Source organism: Zosterops lateralis (genome assembly GCF_965231275.1).
Source record: "Zosterops lateralis genome assembly, chromosome: 9".
Lineage (NCBI taxonomy): Eukaryota > Metazoa > Chordata > Aves > Passeriformes > Zosteropidae > Zosterops > Zosterops lateralis.
Window position 1 is genome coordinate 20,537,033 of NC_139769.1, and position 23,002 is coordinate 20,560,034.

Below are 23,002 nucleotides of genomic sequence, written 5' to 3' on the forward strand. Positions count from 1 at the left end.
TACTGCAAACCTGTCACGTGTGCTGTGTCTCTTCAGCTGTACAGTTTCATCCGTCAGCTCAAATTTAAAATCTGCAGACAGCTTTCAGTACAATAATCAAGAAACTGAAGACAAAATATAAAAAGCATCATCTCATGCCACTGCTATTTCACAATATCCAGTAGGGCTAAAACTCTTTTACCTAAAAGAGATCTGTCAGTTTTCAAAATACATTGTTTAGAGATGGTGGAGGAACAGCAGCAGAACTGGCAGTAGCACCACAAAGCAGAACTGCCACCCTGCTTAGCTGCCCTTGAAAGCATCCTCAGGAACCAAGACAAGGAGCTGTCCAGCTGATCTCTGGATCCTACCACGTTAAAAAACACGTTAAGTTTTCTATATCACTAAACCTTAGAATTCTACCGAGTTGGATAAACAATATGCAAACACTGTAGATTTCCAGCATATGTTCATAGAAGGTTAAGCCCTATTGAGAAGTACATATTTAGCTGTGTATACACATACACAATTACAGAATAGGTACTCTAAGCACTAAATTGTGTTGCATACTAAGTAGGGAGACTAGTTCTTCCTGTAAACAGTTTTCATTCTGTGCTAGAGAAAAACATAAAAGGAAAACAAAGGTTTAACAGACAGTTCTACTGAAATCATTCAGTGACAAAAAACAAATACAAAAAAAAAATTGATAGCAGTGTTTCAGGTGTACTGAAATTAATTCTAACAGGAGCCAGTTCTCAGAAAAAAATCTCAGGATATTTTGGTATCTTTGTTACCCTGTAGCTGTAAGAACTGCTCAGTGTATGTTGGCTATGCATATCCTGCCAGCCTTTCAAGTGTAGCCCTATCCTCACAGACACACTTCCTAAAGCTCAGGCTGCCCTCTTGCTTTTCCCTGCTTTATCAGAAGGGAGGGGGCAGAGGCATCATTTCAAAGACTCCCTGTAGGTTTTGAGCACAAGGATGTGCCCCTACCTACCCTCTTGCAGCTGCAGCACGGAAAGCTTGAATTTCTGCTCATTTTTGTCCACTGCAGGAGAGGGAACATATCTTATTCACCATTTGAAATCTTCATCTCTCCCCTCCTGCAAATGAAAGTGGGTGTCGTTATGGAAGACCCCCCAAAACTGCATTAGAGGAAAGAAAGGAGATATGAGACAGCAAGCAGGACATGAGCAGATGAAAATTTGGTGCTAGAAACCACAGCAAGATTTATTACTAACTGGCAAACTTTTCTCTTCCAGCTAGTATTTCTTTTAGTATGCATAGAGGTTTAAAAAAAGCACTTTTGATATTTGAATAGTAAGTATCATCTACTGAAAGGGCTGAAATACACTTTCTGCTACAAATTATTCACTGGGCTACTTAACTGATAGCTAGTGATGGCCCTCAGCCTGTGTAACTATGGAAAGATTGGCAGGCAGGTACTAATAACTCCTCCTTCTCCTTCACTCTCTTTACTTTCTCATATTTTTCACAGGCTTCTCCTTTTCTCTCTCGTGTTTCTTTCACAGCCCTAAGTGGAAGGCAAACCAAATACTATTTGAGTTAGATGTTTAACTCCACCTTGTTAAATTTACTTGGAAATCAGGCAAAACAAGTATGACCCACTTCAGTCACTGCTGTTAAACTAAGATTTAACAGTGGACAAGCCTAAGAGCAAAGAATATTTACTTAAAATTAAGTAATCCCTATAGAGTTTTGTTCCTCTGGCAATAAGGAGGGTGTATACCTGAGTAGGACAATGACCACTTAATGAAAAAATAAACACAAAAATGACCATTCTGAGGAATATTTAGCAAGCTCCCACTGAGAATACTTCTCCACCGAGAGATGCTCACGTCCTTTCTGATGCAAGGATCACATTCCTTTTGTTCTCATTGCAGCTGCAAGTCAACCATCCACCCCAGTTTAGTTCCCCCTGAGGAAAATGCACATACAGTTGATGAGCTTTTTGACTTTCTGGCACTTCTCAGATGCCCTGCACAGAGAAGGTACAAGCCCCTTTGCCAGTGTGGGACAGTCAGCAGGGTAAAATCACTCAGGTGAGAATATTAGCGTGAGAGGACACGGCACATGGCACTTGTGGGAAGAATTCAGTTACTAACATTTTGTAGGATGCTCAAAATATTAACAGTAAGAAAGCATGACAAGCATGACAGTGAGCAGACAGGGGAAGCCAAGTGTGTAGCTTTGACTGAAAACTCAAACCTTGTCAGGGAGGGGATTTAGGGCTGCCTCTCCACTTAACTGGGCCCTACTGATGCCAAATGCAGATCCCTGTGTGGGCACTGTGTACAGCCCCTGTGTCAGGTTGGTGTTCTCTGCCAGAGAAAAGATAATGAACCACAGGCTAATAACCTGGGGCTCATTAATGTTTCTGTAGTAGCTGGAATATATCAGGACAACTTGGAGCAGCACCCTCCCTGCTCTGCCTCCTCCCAGGGTGACAGCCCAGGATTACAGTCAATTACTTTAGGTCTTTGTTACACAGCAAATGGAAAGGATGGAAACTAAAGCTGCACTCCAATTGAATATAAAAGTAATTCCAATTTATTAAATTATTGCAGACCACACAGTTCTTGTGAAGCTACTTCTGAAGAGTATGTCTTACTAAATCTCTTAAAATATATTGACTTTGCCAGCTTTAGCCCACATGGCAGCTCTTCCATTCAGTAAGCAAACTGTTTCATGTAGAGATTAACCCAGTGATCCCACACTTGAAAGGGATCGCTGCAGGACTTCATTCATATTCTAACACCACCATTCTTTTGGGAAAGGCTAATTAATCCACAGTAATAGCATGGTGATGAAACCTGAAACCTGGAGGAACTGTTGAAAGGTGGCTCTACTAAGGTGCTTCAGTCATACCAGCAAATTTTATGTATGTGCTATAAATAAGTATTATGTTATCTTATAGGATCAACAAAATTTTGGGAAATAGACGACTAAATCATTAGCTGGATATTATATTCCTAATTGGCTGCTAAATATGCCACTTCTGACATGGTGTTTGTGTAATAACACTGATCTCTGTGTAAGAGGCAACAGTCTGCAACAGCTAACTAGGGTGCTTTTTTAATGGTAAAATAAACTGATAAAGATTATTTTTTTTATCTTATCCCTGGAATTGAAAAGATTCTTTAAAAATAATTTCCAAATTTCAAGAGCTGTTTCAAGAGTCCTCATACAAGATTTTTGATTTACAACTTTACAAAGATATATGCAAGTTTTGAGTGAATGCAACTGTAAATTTGCTCTTTGAACTCATATAGCAGTGAATAATTGTTGGAACTATTTGTTATACGTTTTTTGTGAAATACAACTTAAAATACAGGCATATATGCTTAAATTCCTAGTATCACACATGTGGGCCACAAACTTGGAGAGAATTACTAAGGTATCATAATTTTGTACAAATGAGTAATCTCAGCAAATACAAATTTTCACCTGAAAAGATAATTATTCTTAATTTGTGGACCTCATGAAAAACAAAATAATAATAATAACAACAATAATAATAATAATAATAATAATAATAATAATAATAATAAATCCTAATGATCATAAACTTAATAATAACCTCAATCATCTTAATACTTCAAAAATTGGTTCTGACTGCTTTTATTTGCCATTTTTTGGTCTTGATAGTAACTAGATTAGATGTCAATTAATATTTTCCCCACACCTTGTTAGCATAACACAGACAATTAGACCCAACAACCAGCTTCTGTACAGTTCAGAGCACTCTCAGGGAGCCTAATGTCTCAAAGTATAACTGGAAGGAGAGATTTTGTCAGGACACAGTTTAGAGTGCTCTGGGTGAGAGAGAGTTACTCCCAGGTAGTAAACGTTCAAACACCCTAGGCATTCACTAGTACAGGAGTTATTAAACTGCATTTCTCACAGTCAGACTCCTCACTCTCCTTAGAAGTTAGAAATTTTAGGGGGCTAAAAGTACACACTCAGGCACTGGAAGGGCATCTGAACAATCCCTCCTTTCTGGGCTTGTGAACAGAATGTTTTCCTGAGTTTAAAAAGATATTTACAATTTTATTCTGCAGTGGCTAATCAAATATTTGCATATAGTTTATTAGAATTAAGCAATACTGTGTTTCTCTAAACTTGTCCACAAGAGAAGCAGGACAAACATCCTTGCACCCTGACTTGTTGACAAGAGCTGCTGCAAACAGTCTGAGCCTGCGTCAGAACCTGTGCCACAGCTTTCCAACCAGTGAGAAACATTTCTCAGAGAAGTAGGCTACCTAAAGGTCACTTCACCTCTCCTCACCTCTCTCACATTTGCACTTCTGTCCAAGAGAGCTTTAGTTTTAGATCTTCGAGTGTAGTCTGCAAATGAAATTCTGCATAAAAGTCAGAAGATGAGAAGATGCGAGTGACGCTGCAGAGCCCGTTTGCTGAGCCTGTGACTCTCACAGAGCCCTGAGCAAGCACACACAGCTTTTGCAGGGGCACCACACTGCTGTTTTCACTTGAGCAGAAATGATTTGGCTGTCTGAAATAACACACAAACCAGAAGAAACCATTTTCTGTGAATAATTTGAATTTAGACATTCTTCCTTTCACCAGATCAGACTCAGAGATGTTACCAGCTCACTCTTGCATGTGAAAAGCCAGTATGGATGAGCAGTTATTCAGCTGAACAATGGCGTGGGGCCCAAAAATACAAAGGAATTTTGAGGTGCAATAGGAAATAGGAAGTGGTATTCCAAGAACCAAAGAAAAAAACAGTTGGGAATGCCACTGTGTACCTGCTAAAAGCTGGACAAGATTTGACTTTAAACCAGAAATTAATTAAGATTATTGCATTTTTATAGGTGAATAAAGTGAGACCAGGAAGTGGAAGCTGCAGATAAGGTTGTAGAAAAAAATGCCACCAAAATCTGGTCCTCTGTAGAATGGCCCAGATCAGCCAGGCCGAGCTCATAAAATTAGGGAATAATAAATAAATGCCTCAATAAACAGATAATTGCCTTGTTCCTGTTCAGAGACAGTGCACTGAGCCACACTGTCTTTAAAACAACATTTAAATAATTCTTCTAGAAACCCTGAACATAAACAAATACTATTTATCTCTTCTCCAAAGCAGGAAATTGAAGTAATGAGATTAAAATATTTTTCCAAAGCTACAATTCAAGCCATTTGCAAATAGGATTAGATCTCTAGATCCTAGAGCAGTCTTCTACACACTAAAATATATTAAGCTTTGTGGAATACTTTCTTGAAAGAAGGGGAAAAATCACTTTGTCTATATCTTTGTGTTAGACTGTAAATGTAGTAGTAAGAACAATCAATACATTTTACTGCTTAGGAAAGGATTATATGTTGATAAAAAGATCTGAATAGATGGCTGCACATAGTGGAGCAAAGAAACACTTCACACAAATGAGAGTGCAGGGGCAGGTGCACAGATTATTCTGCAGAGCATCAGATGCAGCAGCTGGTTTCACCCATGCAAGCTTTGATTCTGTGGGTAACCTTAAAACAGTACTGGGGGGATTTTTTTACCTTCTATTCTTTCCTGATTTGTAGTTTTGATCCATTGTAATCCAGAAATTAATATGAGTTACAGGGAGAAAATGAGAAGAGAGAGATGCTTATCAGGGTGTTCTGAGGCTTAATTAATATTTGCAAAGCTCTTTGAGCTTCTTTGATGAAGGAAGCCATTGAGGGCAAAGCGCTATCCTATTATTATTTTTATTATTATTATTAATTAGTTTTCTATTGAATTCATTGTGTCAATGTATGGATTGTTGAACCCACTTGCTTCACCAATTGTTGCACTGTGCTCTTCACAAGTGCTCTTTAGAAGTTTCATTGTGGTGACTGAGAATACTGAGGAGGAAATAAAACAGAGAATAAATAAAGTCTACTTACAAGTTATAGACACAAGTTTGAAACAAGCACTTTATCCACTGATCTGGAAGAAATTGGTGCCATAGCAATGGTTACATCTGATTACACTGATTATTTCCTTAGATACTGGACTGTCCCTTTAAACACTGAGCTTCTGGATGTTTACGAATAGTCTGAAAAAAAAACAAAACCCAAAGTTTGGGAAGTTTAGTTATTATTTTTGGAAGTTTAGTTCTGTGTTACAGTTATTACCCCGTATCCTCCCCAGGAAACACTGCCCTGGGATCAGGGTGAAGTGCTGCCCATGGGCTGTTCCAGAGCCCAGCTTCAAGCTGTGGTCACAGGAACGCCCAAAGCAGCACTGCAGGTGGCCCAGCAGCCTTCCCATCCCTTTCTATCCTCCCTTCCCATCCTTTCCCATCCTCCCTTCCCGTCCCTTCTTCCCATCCTCCCTTCCCATCCCTTCCTATCCCTCTGCCCAGCCACCGAGCCACTGCCTGGGAACCATTTACTGTCCCCAAGGGGAACTGGCTGCCTGTCATCCTCCACAAGGTGAAGATGCATACAAGCCATACAAGTTCTACCACTAATCACCATCTAAACCCCCCAAACAGCACATAAGTCATTGAAAAGAAAATCCATACCTAAAATTGATTTGTAAATCAGTCAACTTTGACTTCATATTTAAAAGTTAAGGCTGCTTGTTTTGGTGTCCACATAGGTAATTTTTAAGACTTTTTACACTCTCCCTCTTTTTGTAAAGACAGGAGTGTTAATTAAAAATAGTAATTTAAAGTTTCCTCCTAATTATTTCTCTTTCCATTAAAAATATTAACCAATCTCATCACATTTCGAAGTCTGTGTGAAATAAATATTCTTAACTCACTGCATTAACTTCAGATAGGAAATCTGAAATTACTGTGATTTTTATAATTGTATTTTTTAAAAAAATATCAATTGCTGTTTTCTGTTGCTGCTGAAGTTAAAGTACTGGTTGTCAGCTTATGTAAATCTACATTGTTGTAGTGGAAGTTTGTTGCTTCGCGTATCTGTCTCTCAGGTCAGCTCAGCGTCAGCTGGGCCACCCTGCTAGCTGTGATACGCCCAACAGTACCTTTGCGTGGGTCTTGGCTCCGCAGCACCTTTGCCTTAGCTGTCTCGGCCGTGGTTTGAAAGAGGGGACACTCCAGGCTCAGGGAGAAAAGGTTTTATTCGGGTAACTCAGGGGGTAGCCCCTGGTTCCAGGCCTGTGCCTCTGGGGAGTGACCCCTGGCCTCGGTTACAGGGGGTTTTTCTTCCCCCAAAATCTCAGGGGTGGATACAAGTTACAAGACCAATCACACAAAGCCAGGTGGGTAAGGTCAAAATGCAATACACAACATTAACAAATCAGGTGAATTTGGGATGTGGTCTTGTGAGACCCACCAATCCCTGTCAGACACCTCTCCTGAAGGTTTTGGGGTCTGGGGGATGGTGGACATGTGGGGGAGAAATACAATGGGATGGGGGAAAATGCAATAGGATGATCGAAACCCAGGGCAGAGGATTAGAGTTGTCTTGGCAACTCTTATCAACCTCTGATAAGCACAATCCAAGACAGGAACTTTACCAGGCTAGGGTTAAAGTCCAAATCACATCAAACCTACGACTAAGAAACTTATGATACCATTCCAGCACCCCCACAGAAGTTCATCTTCTAGCACCTGAGAACCAGGTTTCTCTGTACCAAATTCCAAATCTTTTAGTTGCATGTGATGTACTAGCAAAAGAAAGTTTCTCTTTCCTGTGCATAGAGGTATTCAAAGTCTGTGTTTCCATCTAGAAAAACCATGGTTATACACTTTAGGAAGTGTGCATTGATTTATTTCTTCAGCCAAGGTTACAGAGGTGCACAGACTCTGTAGAAAAAACCTGCTTTTTCAAGGGTCACCACAGCAGCCTCTCTTGTGCCAACCACTCACTTCTGTCAGTCACTATTCCCAGAACCATTTCTATACACAAGACAATTTTCCAGCTGGACATCAAGCTTGCCTCCAATGCACAGATTTGTTTATCATTGATACTTCTCCCCTTTCCCCTCCCCGTTTATGTCTGGAATAAGCCGCAATATTTTTCTCTTTGTAAGGCCATTATTTAGTTTTCACTCAGTCTTTGACAAGGTTATACTCTCATTAAGAGTTAAGTATATTTTGCCACCAATGGATTTGAGCACTGGAACATACTCATTTTTTAATTTAATGTTGTTTTTAAAAAGGAAGGCAAAGCTAAAATCATTATTATGAAAATTAGACTAGCATTTGGAAAGAAAAGACAAGTACTTTCAAAGCAAACAAAGAGATGTGTAATAACACATCTCTATAGTCAGCCAAGTGCTTTGATTATTTTTTTAAGCAGTCATTTTCTTTTATTCATAAATTTGGGACTATAATGAAAGTTGGCAATTGAGTAGCCTGCAATTTTAAAAAGAGCTGCCAATAGGAATGGCAGTGAGAGTACTGAAATGTGAAATGAATAAACACTGTGGAGAATGTATAGAATCTTTTACTCTTTGGAAGTTTGCAAAAAGCTTGGAGAGCATGGGAATACCTGTCACTGCAGGCTGGAGAGCTGTGTGGTGATGTCCAAGGTGCTGTGCCCACAGAGCTGGAGTGCAGAGGCCAGCTCAGAGCCCTGTCCTGCTTTCCTTGGCACAACATGGGATCTGGCAGCACATCACTCCCTGGGCTGCTCTGCTCAGACACTGGGATGTGCTCACACACAGCTCACACTTTGAAATGCCACCTCAGAAATGCTGGCAAAGCATCTGCAGTGCACTGTAGGCAGGCCAAGGGGTTTAAGTGTTGTGTGTCTTGTTCACATTGATTTCCTAACTCACTTTGACTTCCTTGATTTCCAAGGAAAATTCGTTAAGACCAATCTCATTTGTTTCTTCCCATTGGCTACCAAAGGTGCTAGATCATTCTGTAAAATGTTTCTCAGTTTATTACCTAGCATGTTTTATAACTGCAATAATTGCAAGATTTAGTTCTTTAATCTTCAACACATCATCTCAATGAATTCACTTTATTAGATACATTGAGGGCTAAACTGCTTTTGTATTGAAAAACCCTGAAAGGTATCTGAATAGATTTGGAATATCAAATCTTATGACATAATTAGAGATAACATAATTATAGCCACACTGTTCAAGGATATATCCCATCAGAATGCTTTCATTCTCTAAATGAAGGATAAGAGCAAACATATATCTTAATTAGCCATTTGATCATGTCTTTATAGGTCTCATTGCTTTGAAGCCTAAAACCAGCCTTTCTAACAATTTAAAATGTGGGCAAACAAGACTTTTGAGGCTGCTGTTGCTTTTAATCCCTGAAAACTGGATGGTGGAATCCTCCAAGATCCTTAGCAAATGGAAATTCCCTACTCAGAACTTGAAAAATTTTTCACCACAGTACAGATTTCTGGCTCCTGTCCAAGAAATGTTCCCTTCTCCTCAGCCTGTTTCTCAATCCCTGTAGCTGTTCTTAGCAACTGATGATATCATCTGACCTTTCCCTCCACTCTCACTCTCTGAGGGTATGTTCACATTTGGAATTGAATATACTATTGAACTGGATCTGATATTTAATTCTGAAATATTAATCCTGAAAGAAGAGAATGTGCACTGACTGGCCCAAAATGTGTCAATAAGGTATCTTATACATAGAAAGTATCAAAATAAACACACAGCCAGGAGGTCAATTACTCTAATTCAAATAATATTACCCTGTATTTCATCTGCTTGGGTTTTTTTCAAAGACATTGAGCATTATGTACAGGAATAATATTTAACGCAATGGAATTTCCTAGTACTTAATTATTTTGTTGAAATTCTTGTAAACTTAGAGCTTAGTGTTCCCAACAATGCAAGAAACTGGCATAGGAGTGACCCCTCAGGATTAGGTCAGTTGCCTGCCCTGTCTTGGAAGGTGCTCAATTAATGTTGTCAGCGGAAAGTTTTAAAACCAGAGCAGACATACAGGTTATCTTTCTAGAGTGTCTTCCCTGTTTTAAACTTTGCTTTTCAGAGATTAGCTCAGGCAGAAATGATGTGTGTACATTTAAGAGCTAGCTGACTCGCTGTATATATTATAGCATATGTACCTTAGTCTTACTGCTGTTTACTACATTACTATTCAAATTATTGTAAGGCTTTCTTTCACACTGATGTCTTAGATATTGCCACTTTCGCAATTACTATCAAAATACTCTGATGGCATAAGTATAAACAAGTCACTTTCCCCTCCAAGTCCTGCTTTTTAAATGCTTTGAAACAAATTTCAGCTTAGCAATAAAAGCTAGGACAAAAGAAAATGAAATAACTTAGTTGTGGAAATTAACTTGGAATCCTTTTCACTTTCAAAGAAACACTTATACTTCCTTCCATATTTAGACACTCAGAAATCTCAAATTATTTTCATTGCTCTGTGAATTTTGCTGGTAATTTTGATTACACCAAATATTGGCTGCCTTGGCCAAATGAAATTTTTTCACTGCCTTTGTTTAATTCAAGTAATTGAAATGCTTATTTGGCTTCCCCCCACATACACATCCTTGTCTCTCTAATCTCTTTTTGTCTAACTGAATCAGCTTTCCTAATATTCTGTAGAAAAAAATAACTTCATGGAAATCCTACTCTCTAAAGTAGTCTAATGCTGACAGATTTATTTCATTGGGTCTCTAAACACATTACTCCTATACAGATGCTAAGTATATCATTTCATAGGCCATTTACCTTTATAGTTATGGACATTTTAGGACTACTGAAGTATTAAAATACTAGATCTTCAGCTTTATGCACTGTAAGTTTAAAGATAAATAAATAAGCTGAATAAGTGTATATACATCTATCTCTCTGCACACTCTACAACAGAGGCACATACCAGCATGGGGTGGTATAAAGATCTTATCAACACAAATTTAGAATAACCTCATTAATTCTGAGTGGTGCAGCCTCAAAATGAATTACATCTGTCACATTATGAAGAGCTATACAATGCCAGTAGAGAGTATTGCAAGAAAGTTTTGCAGAAGTGGATAAACTTGATTGATACTGTCTTCTTGATAACCCTTTGCTCTTGAGGTTGGCACTTTAAAATCAGGATATAATAAATTTCATACATCCAGTCAAGATGGGCAGATATTGGTCTACATCACAAAGCCTGGTTTCGCTACTTTTTTAATAACAACTTTAGGTATGAATGAAATGCTACTTTTCCAATGGCATCTTCATACAAAACCAGGTAATTGTATTTTATCTCTAGGTCAGCAAAGTTTCTCAGGACTGCTGCAAAGTAGATGTATCTCACATAATTCTACCTATACGTTGTGCACTGAGAAAAACTCGAAAGACATGAACGCTGCAGTAATTTCTGTGACTTAGCACAGAAAGTGCTACAGACTCAGCACAGCAGATTTGTCAGAACTGCTTGATGAGGTGGCATTGGCAGCACAGCCACGGCAGCACAGGACAGGGCTCAGCAGAGGCTGCCTTTCATTGAATGTTCTTGTGACAGCACAGCTTAGCCTAGATAAGCAAGCTTAAAGGCAGCTTCATGTACAAAAATGCAGGGGATCACTTCACAACTGCCACTCTTGGTTGTCCAGATGGTAACAGGGAAATTTTATAACCATCCAAAACCAGCATCAATTCTCTACCACATGATCTCTCGCATGGCAACGACTCCATGACAGTGATCTGCATTTCTCTCTTCACCAAAACACTTTATACAAGAAACTGCCTAGGCAGAATCTCCAGGGCATCCTGCAGCAAGCCTTTCTGGTAGTGAACACAGCATACCTGTATTCTTTTCTCCACGTACAGGAGTAAAAATAAAAAATCAGCTGTAAGTTTAGAGTAAGGTCAGTAATTTTAAAGCCTTCAAACTGGCATGGGTCAAAGTATCTTGTGGTTTCTTTTGTCATCCATTACACTTTTTGGAAGTGGTTATCATCTAAAGTACTACGGGGAACATTCCCCTGAGAGGCATTCTCTGGAGCAGAGGGCAGGCTGCTCTCCATCAAAGCCCACAGCTGTGAAATATACTAGACTATTGCAGAGCACAATGAGCCAGAGTCTTCACTGAAGTCTCAGGGTAAAATTAATCTTTTTAAAACAGACATTTATCCATTAAATCACCAGTATGATAGCCCAGTTTTCTTATAGAAACAACTTAAATTAATCCTATTTAAAGGAGCTTTTTAAAAGTAACAAAAAAGAAAAAAGAGAATGGCATTTACTTTTTTATTTATGTCATTTTTAATATAGATAGAGCCCACAGAAATACTAATACTTAATATAAGAAAGCACTTCTCAATGTAACTATCTTGCAGCTGCTCTTATTACACTACACTTTAAATATTTGAGATTAAATTCTCCCTCTGAATATCATTTAAAAATAGTTTTAGAAAAGTAATTCATCCATTTTTGAGACAGGGGCATTTTTCAAATGTGAAAAATAAATTGGTTATGAGAAAGCTTAACGGCTTCATGATTTGCAATGGGATTTTGCAAAGTTTGGCAGCAACTTGATTTTTAGGATACTGCATTGGCGGGAGAATATGCTCTCTACAAATCAGTCCTAACTGAACTGTAAGGTTCAGAATTATTATCTGTGCATGCTCCTAAAAGGCGACATCAAAATCCCCTAAAAATTTAATCTGCACTGAGCAACCTCTTCCCTTTAATAAACATGCCTAACTTTAATTTCTTCACTTTTTTTCTTTAGCATTAGAAAAAATTGTGATTCTGGTAAGCAACTACTACATAATAATACAGGAGAAATATGGCCTTTAAATTCCTTATAGAGGGAGAACTTAATATGAATAAGAAATGTAGCTTATTTAGATTACATCTGTAGTCTACCTTGTTAAAACAGAGCAGAGGTTTTCTCTGATTCAGAGCAAGTCAGGTCATAAAAATAGAAACCATCACTTTTCACTTACCTAGCAATCCAATTTACCTCTCCAAACCCTTCAAGCTACTTTCATTATTAACAAACCAACTCAATGTTACTGCAGATGTACAGGTGCCAAATGAGGTTTTTGTTATTATTTCTTTTTACGTGTGGCTTCAGATGCAGAGCTGATATTAACTGTTGCTTGTTCAAAAGATAGTACCAAAACTGAGAAATTGAAGATGAATCTGAATTTCTTTCTATTCCCAGATTTTCTCACTACTGGTTTGATTTAAGCCAGCTACCAGTTTGCTATTAAAACAATCCCAGCATAACCATAAAATTAAATATTTATTAATTATATAATCTTTCCTGTTTACATTGTAACTAACAAAAACTTCATCCAGTAGCACAAAATAGAGCTGTACTATCTGTGGCAGGATGGATGTAAGGGCACTTCTGAGAGTTATAAATATTTGTGTGCACTCTAAGTCTGGGTCATCTAGCCCAGAGAAGGATTTGTGTGGCAGACAAGGCCACCACTGAGTATATCCCCAGCCATCCTTTCCCTCAACGGGTAAGGGAGAGAGCCCTGATCTATTGAAATTCTTGGATTGCTCAGGCACAGTGGGGCAAGAGAGGAGTCTTCTCCCCATTAAGGTTTTATTTACTGCCCTGGGAAAAAATGTTTCCCTGTTAGAAATTGATTTAAAAGCGTATCAGGAGATTTTAAAGAGAAAGAGCTGCAAAGAACTCACCACGGTTACAAGCTTTATTATGAGCTATATTGTACTGCTACAATTCAATAATAGTTGGAGATACTATGCTGGTTTGAGGCATAAATTTCCTGTAGTGGTCTCCTGTTCAGTGCTTTGGTCAGGATCATGAAGTCAGACATTCTATAAACAGTTATTATAGAAGTATTAGCCTTCCTGGGTCTCAAAAAGAAGAGAAAAAACAAGTCTAAACTATAAGTTATTTTCCTGGCTTAGTAAATCACAGACAGGGTTTTGGTTTCAGTGAGCTGTAGCTCCACATTTAATCTACTCCAGTCTTGTCATTACTTGTCCTTATGTCACTTTTCCTAGAGTTGCAGCAGACACATTTGCTAGCACAGGTGTATGCAAAGCTCTGCCATTTACCTTTAAACACAATAGCACTGATTTGGCCCATCAAGAACAGGCAGGATAGACTTTGACAGAGAAAATTAAAGTCTCACTCTGGGGAAAGTTTGATGAGGTTTTTCCCAACGTGACCTTCAAAATGGCACCAAAAGGAAAGAAATTCCTGTACAGGCTATATCTATGTTGGAAGGCCTCCTTTAGGGTGCAGGGGTGATGTGCTGGGTTGGGGTGGCTGGTGTCCCAGCTCCTGGCAGATGACCAGGTGCTCTATGGGGCACAGTGAGTCTAAGCTGGCCCTGCTGATGCGCTCATGCTTCAGGCTGCAGCCCCTGGGCTGGTGCAGAGACCTCTCCTCACAACCTTTTCATAAAGGACAGACACATGGACATGATGGAAAGTATGGAGTTTCCTGCACCATTTTGGAAGTCAGAATTAGAATCAGAGTAAATCTAGGAGCCATGTAACCCTGTCATTGTGATTCATCTCCCAAGCCATTTCCCATGGTCTAAACTGAAAGCACTGAGCAGCCACTCAGGCAAACTGTGGCTGTCTGGGGCTGGGTATTAAGATGGGACCAAGGAAGAAAAAGCACACTTCTAGTTCACCTAAGAAGCTCTATGGCCTTTGCCAGAAATCTGACTTCATTTAAATCCATTTTCTATCCTACATTTTTGTCCATTTGGGCTCATTAGACTGTTAACTCTTTAAGCAGGAGCCGTTCCAGGAAGTTGAATGATTTTTAACATGTGGTACTATGTATAAGGGGCTTCCTAGAGGTTTGTTAAACTAATTGATATCTAAGCAAGTAACAGCATTATATCATGATCACTAAAATATTCCAAGACACACAATATTTACATTTTAAAACCCATTCTTATATCAGTTTCCAACTCTCCCACTCAATAATAAGAAAATATCCATAATTCTTCAATGGCATCTTTTACTGTTTATGAATGTGGAGAACGGTTGTTCTGTCCTTGAATACACTTAAAATATACACAGAAGGGTAAATATTTAGTCCAGTACACAGGGATTTAGCTGTGTGATTTTGATTTGCATTAATAAATACAAATATTTACAGTGTATTTCTCCCAGAACATTTATGTTCAGATTTGGTGCAATAAGAGAATCATGGGGAATAAAGTATCAAAAAAGTATTCTTCCATCAAGAATATTCTCCAATACCTAATGCAAACCAATATCCCACAGGAAAGACCTTAGCTTAAGAGCACCCTAGGGTGATTTACAATAAAAGCATTTCTGCATATTAAACCAATAATATCAGATGTAACATGAGGAGGAAAGTAGAACATTTGCAGCTTTGGAACCAGCACTTCTGTACCATACAAGATCCCTTTTTTATTCACTTCCAGGCTAGACCAAAACTTGGCAGAAACTGCAATACCACTGACACACCTGAGGCAGTTTTAAAGTGGCTAACTCAGGTACCAATGGCCATGTATCCATGATAATGCAGAATTCAGTCAGGATAGATTTATCCTGTACCAGCCCACATCATACTGGTATTATTCAGCTTTCTTAGCAGTGCCTATAGTCACATGCATTACTCCACAGCAGCTCAACTTAAACCTCCATAGCAGGAGATCTTCTTAGCCTATTCTAGGTGTCTAAGTTTCAAGAGTTTCCATTTTATTGAGAGAGACAAAGCATGAATAAAAAAATATATATTGCTTAACTAACTTAATTAATTCTTTGAGCTGAAAAAACCTCAAACACATCAAAGATCAATGTTTTAACACAGCCAATGGTGACAACACTATCTGAAATCTGTATGTTGAGTGGTGGCTCTGGCTCTTGTTCACTTCTAAGTTCTCAACAGCAGCAACACCTCCTGCCCCACTGAGCTGTGGTGTTGGGTTTGGTGCCAGCACATTTATGTTTAGCACTGAGCCAAAGAGGACTCAAATTTATGCAGAGTTACAAAGTCCTGGTGAGGATGGATCCTCCATGTCCAAGGTGAGAACTGCTCCTGGTTGTCCTGTTCAAGTGACCCTGGCTAATCAGCACCACTGTATGAAGACTAACACCACAAGAAGCACAATTTTGCTTCTCCACACCCTTTGAAAACATTCCTGCCATAGCCTCCCATTAGCAGATGGCAAAGCCACCTTCAAAGTCACTCAGATCTACTTTGTTCTTACATGCATTTTCCTTTTGAAGGCTTCCCATGACAAAGCCCTTGGGAATAATTTTTCCTTTTTGCCAGTGGAATTCATCTATTCAGTGTGCCATTATAATTTTTAAGAGTTAGTTCCTCTTTCATTAAATTAAAAGGTAGTAGGATTATTTTCACTTGCAATCGGAACTAAAATGCAAACTGAATAAAGAATGTTTATGTCAGAATCTCAATTCAGTGATAGAAAAATTAACAGTAAATTAAGAAATTCCACAGATGATCCCATCCCATCCTCCAGACAAACATGCAGTGTCTGCTGTTTGCTGCCTTTCCTGTGTGTTGTCCTGGCATCAGACACACCCAGTTACTGTCGGGACTGCATTTAAAATAAAATGCTCACTTTGCAAGCTGAGAACAACACTTGTTGTCCAGCAGCTCTCCTAATCCACCTCTCTCAACTCTCAATTCTCCACTAGGATAAAGGATCATGTAAAGCCAGCTGTACAGATAACACAGCTGACATGCATTCCCACAAGTCTTAAAGCTAAATTTTCTTTTAACAGTTTAACAGCAAAAATCTAGGATTACAGGGATAAAGCTAATAAGCAGCTCCAAAGCACTGCCTGGAAAAGAACCAATAAAAGATTAAAAATGAACACAGTGATTAAATAAAAATATATGTAATAAAACAAACACAGTCAAACTATGGACCCCCAGTATAGGCAGAGCAGCTCTTCTCTGCAAGGAAGAACAGAGCTTTTTCATTGGTCACTCATGTTCTGTTTTCTCTAAGGAGAAAACTAAAACCAGAAGATACAACCTTAAACCAGCAGATAATTCCCATCTAAATGGTGGTTTAAAATCAAACCCTTCAGGTGTCTGTTCTCCTGGGAAGCAACACAAATGAGCACAGACTGCAAATGGCTTGACACTTTCTGTTTGCACCAGCATAAGAATAAAAATAACTGAAGTACTGCTGTGGATGTCCTTGTTTTTATTCCTTTGTCACCAATGTATACTTTATAGGAACTGAAATATTTTAATTTTTCCCAAACTTATATGAGAAGATCTGTTTTCATACCTACCAAGAGAAACTTTGATGCTACACAAATTTATCACCAGTTTCCTTCTAAAAAACAGGCATCCTCTAGGTCATTCTGTGCCCTCACATTTCAGAGCATGTTTGAAATGCAAAGTTAGTCTTCTTTTTGTTTTGGTGTTTTTTTGTCAATCCTCAGTTTGGATTTAAAACTGAAGTTACTCTAACATTCCTGCAGTTATTTTACAGATAGAACTTCTATTCAAAAACTCAGTAAAAGTTTTTCAGAGTTCATTAGTTAACCCACATAGCCTGCTGTACAGAACAGATGTTACAATGCCCATTTCACAGACTGGAAATCCTCTTACAGAGAATTATTTCTTGCATAGTACCAAACCAAAACAAAAGTTATGTCAGTATTTCCAGGCTCATTCCTTTAAACTATATTGTCAAAAAAACAGTCCAATACAGTTTGAAATTCTGGGTGGTTTTCGAATAAGAATGAATCATAGAGCCATACATAGAGAGACAACCTAAAAATTACTAAAGAAAAGAACTGGAATAAAAATATAAATACAGGGTTTTTTTGTTGTGTTCACCTATGGTTTTCTGCCAGTATCACCCAGACTCCTCAGTGGGAAATAAAAGACATTTCAGTACATGAGTTAGAGGACAGTTACATCCCAAATTTTAAAAGCTGACCATTAGTAATGTGAAATTCTCAAGGTAGAGCTGTTAAACTGAACAAATAATGTATGATTAACTGAAATTTTTAGATGGTTTTGTCTTTTCTGCAGAATTGACTCTAAAAAAACCCCAGAGTTTCTTTGGATCTTTTTGGTAGCAGCAAAATTGGTGCCAGCAGTGTGGTTATAGGTCAGCTTTGGAGCTAAACAGCTTCTGGGGTACAATGTCTCTTCTCTGTGGTCCCTGAAGTATTAAATAAAATGTTTCACCAAGGAATTGTTGTACATACCTGGGGCTCAATTTGGGGAAGAAATATAAGCAAATGTGAAAATGTGAGATTTAAAGCATCTAAATGAAACCTTATCCATTTTTCCTAGACATTAATTTGCTTACTTCCCTCTTTGATGCTGCATACCCTCCAACAGAGGGTAAAATTCCTTTTTTTCTGCAATAATAACAACAAAAAGCTCTTTCAACAGATGAAATTTGCAATAGTAGAGATTGAAAACTTACAAGTCAAGTAAAACAGCCTTAGGAAGCATCAGCAATTTGTTCAGAATCACTGGGAAATTCTAAAATTATTTATGTCTTTTCAAGGTCTTGCTTTCTACCAAGAGCAAAAGATTACCCTTCTCATTTTACATAAAGGTTAGTTCCAAAGGATAATCTAATGTGTCTGTCTCCAAAAGAATAATTTCATTCAAGAAAAGAGAATTCCCTTAAAAAATAATGGTATGATCTCACTGGTACCATTTTCTTCAATTAGAGCACAAAATGCACAATTCTCACATTTGTTCAACATCTCCAATTTTTTTCTGTGTACCCAATTAAATGTGTCTGCAATAAACATAAATAGACCTTCCACGATACTGTAACCTTTCAGACAACAATCTCACAGTACATCAGGTTTCCTATCATCACAAAACACCTAGGAAAGTGTGATGTTTACAGCTGCTTCTGTATTTCGAACCTTGACTTTTTGCACCTCCCACACATAACACACTTTTTGAGATTTTTCACAAGGTGAAGATCGCTGATTGTTCAACACTTGGTGTACAGCACTGGACATAACCCCATAGGAGAGCATGGGGCTGACACAGGGATTAATTAACCAAAAATTACAGTAACCAAGCCAATGAAACATGGGAGTTTTGTTTTCTGACAGAATTCTTCAAGAGAATGGGGTTTTTCCCAGATTGTCAAGGAGTTTTAGTCTCTGTTCTAAAACTTGCAAATTACCCATCTTGACCTTTAATACCAAAAATATTTGCCATCTGGACTGATTATTGTCTTCAATAGGGTTTACTGATCCAAGAATCCAAGATTTAGAATCCAAGTTCTTGTTGATCCATATACTATACAGCAATAACAACTTCCTGTACTGGCATGGATTGCCTACCCAAAATGTTCAGCACTTTAAACAGAGAAATAAAGAAAATACAGGTGTCATGCAATGTATAGGGAAGGACAAAATCTTCAAGTTCAACAAACCATCTCATGTCTGATGGTCTGATGGAAATTAATAGTGTCACATAACAATTCTCTATAAACATTTTGGTTCATTTCTAATGATGAATGAAAGTTCAAATTCTTTGTATAGTACCAGGGCACTCCCACTGATTGCAGAAGCAGGTACCTGAATTGTATTTCTGGTACAAATACCCAGAATTCAGTTTTGTAATTATTTTTTTGTATGTGTTTTGCTGATAGCCCATTACTCTAAAGAAAAGCATATGGCTATGTTGTGACATCCCTGAAAATCAGCAAGCATTTTGTGTTTGGCAGTTAAGGCCAGGGAGTCAGACTGATGAATAGTGCAGAGCACTGTAATAAAAACACTTGATTCATATCAGGAAGAGTGCATTTGATGGGAAGTGTTGTGTTTATGACACACTAACAAGTATGCAGATTGAGTAGATAGTGTTAGCATTTTCATCATTCAATCTCAGCCACTCCAATAAATAATGCTGGTTTGTGGTCGACAGAACTCTTTTACTGCAGTATCTCAGATGAGTACATAAACATTTATACTTATAGCCACACTGCTTTCCTTTGTAAAGGAAATTAGGTTCAATCCCATTATTTATTTGCCATGAAGTCGCCAAAGGTCACTAAAATAGCCTTTGGGAGATCCTGGAAAAGAGCCCAGGTTTACTGCATGTAAATCACCAAAACATTTAGCCCTCAAAACCTGCTGAGTAGAGAAATATGAAATATAAATAACTTGAAATGGTTTTCCCTATGCAAGGATATAAGCCACAGGCTGGCTTTGGCTTAGATTGGATCTTTTTCAATTTTATCATTTAAATAGTTAAATATTTCTTTCTAATAAATAAAAAATGGATTGAGAATTTCCTCCCATATTTGGACAGTATATATTACCTATGACTAGACAAAAGATACACTAAAAATAGATTAGAATTATGAAAGAAGACTAAGAGATAAAGGACATTGATTTCTTTGGAAATACAACAGTAGTCGGGTGACAGAATACATTAGGCTGTGAAAAAAAGTTCTCAGGCAAATACCAACATCACTTTCCTCTTCAGGTATGTATTTACCTGAGACCAGATGCGGTGGCTCTGTTGTGCTTCTCTGGAGTTCCAACCAGGCTCTATTTGCCAGGCCTGAAGTACCCCTCAATTTGCATAATTTTCAGAATCTCTTTCCTCCTTAACCCTAATACAAATAAAATTATTGATGTCTATAAATATTGGAAATTAATATAAAAAGCAATTAGTGTAAAAAGAGGCCAAGTACTGTTAAGGTACATATATATAATTTTATAAAGTCTGTGGACCTTTTTCCCTGTCTGTCATTTGAAGGGCCCATGTGTAGAAGTTAATGATACAAAGCATGACTAAACTCAGGAAAAAATCCATTAAAATAGGGCCATCTTGCAATAGTTAAAATCCCCTAGTTATTAATCAAGAATAATTTTTTTAAAAATCAAAATATAAGGTGGAGAGAGAAATGAGATAGAAGAGAGACTGGGAGTGAGAGGAGATGTGGATAACGAAAGGGTCGGATTTATTGAAAAGGTGGCACACCAGAAATTTGCCTGGCCAAAGCCAGGATTTCAGTCTCCCCTCCAATATTCAGGGAACACAGGTCAATCTGGTGTCATGGTTTAGGAATGGTACTCTCCAATTTAGTACTCACACTAAAACCAGGCAGCTGCTTCCCTCCCACCCTGCTCCAGATGGAGGCACAAAAGGCAAAGATCATGGGTCAGGGTAAGGATGATTTACTGGAAAGAGCAATGAGATAAGAAAATGAACAGTAGCAGCACAATATTAATAACAAAAGGTATAAGAAAGGAAAACGGTGTACACATAAAGGTCCTGACAGCAAACAAACACCAGACTGCTCTAGCTGCCACCTTTTCTCGCCTGGCTCAACTCCTTTTCCCTGGAAGCCAATCCCTTTCCCTCTGCCCCCAGCAATTCCATGTGGTGATATAGAATAATCTCTGTGTCCAAGCCATGCCCCCTCCTGGCTACTGCAAAAAATTAACCCTGTCCTGGCCAGAACTAGGACATCTAGACACATTCCTGAGTCACATCCTTACAGCAAATGAATATTTTGTCATTAATTTTGGATGAAAAAGGAAACAATATATTAAGTTTTGCATGCAAAAAAGTTCTTATTGCACAAAGTTCCTTTAGGCAGTCTTGGGTTTTAGCTGTTGCCTAAAGTAAGAATTATAAGAATTTGTAAGCTGTGAGGGTTGTATTTGAATATCATCTGCTGTCACTCACAGCACTGCATTTGGCCACCAGGCTGGGGGCTCTGCTAATGGTTAATCTGCTCTAGAGTCCAGGTGTTGGCAGACCCAAATACAGCATATTCTACAGCTCATGCCTGATACTGTCTTATAAATTAAAACTATGGATATTCATAGCTTCAAGCAAGCTGATATGTGGTACTCAGAGTAGAAAGAAAATATCAGCTGCTTCAAAAAAGCTGAAATCTACCTAAATGGCTTTTGCAGAAGAAAAAATACACATACAATTTCTACAGGGCATGTTTCTGGTTCATGCTGAAAAAAGACATAAAATACATATAAACTATCAAATGATCTATAAGAGCAATAGCTTCAAAACCAAATCAGTTATATGTTTACTCTTCCAAATTGCAATTAGTGATGGAAAATGATCATTAAAAAATTATTTTATGCATACCTCCTTCAAAGGCACACTGGACAACAGCCCTGTGGCACCCAGAATAAACTATTCCAGAGAGTTAACAGATAAAAGTTAATTTCTCAGGAAATGAACTAAAAAACATAATGTAGTAATTCTCCATTTTCATCTCTGTTTACTGTTTAATTACACAGAGTTTTTCCTTTATTGTGTTTTCTTGTTGCTGGAATAGAGCAAGATGTTTTTTCATTGAGGTAAGTAAAATTTGGTTTTTTTAAACAAAGGTTTCTTTAGTATAAATGTTAACAAAACCAAAAATATTAAGAGTGGCAGTTTGTAGGAAAAATGAACAGTTCAATGCACAAAATGGCAGCAATATATAGAAACCCTGGACAAATGTTTTTTCATATAGAAGATTAAAGAGAACACATAAATCTCCTAAATGTACAAAGGGTTAAACTTACCCTGTCTTAAGCAGTCTGTAGCAGTCTCAGAAACCAGGAGATAAAACCTCAGAAGATGTACAAACAATTTTAAGAGTAACATATCAAACCCAACACCACTGTAAAATATTTCATTATAGGAAAAGGCAATTTGACATTACAGTTGCATTATACTATAACTGTGTATGTGACAGCCTAACAAACTAACAGAATATTGCCCATTTAGAAATGTCCTAGAGGACATACTGAGAGAATGAATGCTCTGTTAATAATGAGAGATTCCAAAGATGATTCCTGGCAAAAGCGAATTTAACATGGCCCAAAGCAACAGAATTAACAAGAGCAATGGAAATAGCAGAAAAAAATTACCAGATCTGCTCATAGAATGCAAATAGTCAAACTAAAACAAAAGGAGAATCTAGGTGCTAGAGGTCTAAACAGTCCATTTTATTTAACTTCATACAATCAAAACAATTCCATGTTTTAAATAAACAATTAGCAAAACAAGCAACCAAAATCAAACAAACTATTAAAAATCCCCAAACAGAAAATCTCAAAGATGAAAAGCTGTCACTAGCCGTGAACAAGCAATGTCTCCAAAAGAATAAAGGAGAGCCA